The sequence below is a fragment of the Tenrec ecaudatus genome, chromosome 3, assembly GCF_050624435.1.
Source record: "Tenrec ecaudatus isolate mTenEca1 chromosome 3, mTenEca1.hap1, whole genome shotgun sequence".
Lineage (NCBI taxonomy): Eukaryota > Metazoa > Chordata > Mammalia > Afrosoricida > Tenrecidae > Tenrec > Tenrec ecaudatus.
Window position 1 is genome coordinate 68,206,019 of NC_134532.1, and position 1,573 is coordinate 68,207,591.

The 1,573-nt window shown below is 41.8% G+C and overlaps 1 non-coding gene across 1 annotated transcript; it reads right to left on the reverse strand.

The window, feature by feature from the left end:
• Positions 1–326: 326 nt before the first annotated feature.
• On the reverse strand, positions 327–461 carry LOC142444091 (small nucleolar RNA SNORA16B/SNORA16A family). The gene has a single exon (XR_012783762.1). It is a non-coding gene; the product is annotated as a small nucleolar RNA SNORA16B/SNORA16A family (small nucleolar RNA).
• Between the last annotated feature and the right edge of the window lie 1,112 nt (positions 462–1,573).

Here is a 1,573-nt window from a genome sequence, read left to right on the forward strand (position 1 = left end):
ACACACACACACACACACACACACACACACACATTCACTATGGTATATATATGTATATATATTCACTATGGTATATATGTGTGTGTACATATATATATTTTTCCTTATACCTGGTCCCTTTGGCACCTCATGATCACACAGGCTGGTGTGCTTCTTCCATGTGGGCTTTATTGCTTCTGAGCTAGATGGTCGCTTGTTCACCTTCAAGCCTTTAAGACCCCAGACACTATCTCTTTGGATAGCCAGGCACTATCAGCTTTCTTCGCCACATTTGCTTATTGCACCCATTTGTCTTCGGCGATTGTATCATTTCTTTCTTTTTAAGAGAATGTCTTTTCCTGAAATGTTGCAGATCGGTTCCAGCAAACCGAACGGCGACTGTCAAAGAAAACTCACTATGGGCTCTTATTTTACTACAGCAGCTACGTGGAAGCAACTTTGGGTAAACAAATAAAACTTAAAAAGAGAGGGGGATGTTTTTCATGACTCAAAATGGCTAAGATTTAGGGCTTATTATTTATTTTTTAAATAACACCTTTATACTAGATGGGAATAGATCCAACAGCTACGACAGGCCCAATTTAATTTTGTCCAATGAGGGTATCTTTGGCAATTAAAAAAAATATATGAATGAACCCAAAATAAAGAGATTTGAAGTTATTAAAAAATGAAGGTGCAATGGCAGGAATTGTGCCCGCCTTGAACTCACCACGCCAAAGCCAGCCTCTGGGAGCATGCAGCAGAGCAGTGGGGGGAGCAGAGCAATGAAGTCCCCAGGGATACATGTGGGGCCAGGGCATGGCACCCCATAAGACTCTACTGGAAAACACTTGTGAAGGACAACAAATAGACCCTGAACTATTTATACATTTGTTGTTGTTGTTGTAGCTATTGTTTTACTTTCTATTGTTACTTTGTTGTACTCAGTCTTGTGATGGTACATAGTATGTCTACCTGGAAGGGGTAGGCAGGAAAACAAGCCAGAAAAGAGAACGGGATGACAGTTCCAAGGGGACATGGGAGAAGGGGAGGTGGGGAAAAGGAAGTGGGTGTTAACAAACCCAGAGACAAGGGAACAACAAGTGATCCCAAATCAGTGGCAAGGAAGGCTTAAGAGGTCTGGCAGGGCTGGATCAAGGACAATGTAACCAAGCGGAACACATAAAACTCAAATGAAGGCTGAACATGATAGTGGGACAAGAGGAAAGTACAAGGAGGCAAAGGGTAGTCATAGAGATTTAAATAGAGGCATATACAGATGCAAATATATTTATATATGATGGGGGGAAATAGATGTATGTACATATATTTATAGGTTTAGTATTGAGAAAACTGATGTACAGTGGGCCCCTGCTCAAGTACTCCCTCAACACAAGAACACTTTGTTCTAACAATTCGGAAATCTGAGATGCTCACCAGCCTGGCACGATTGCTGAGGACAATGGGTGTACAAGCAAAAGTGGTGAAGAAAGCTGATGGTGCCTGGCTACCAAAAGATATAGCATCTGAAGTCTTAAAGGCCTGAAGATAAACAAGCAGCCATCTAGCTGAGAAACAGCAAAACCCACATGGA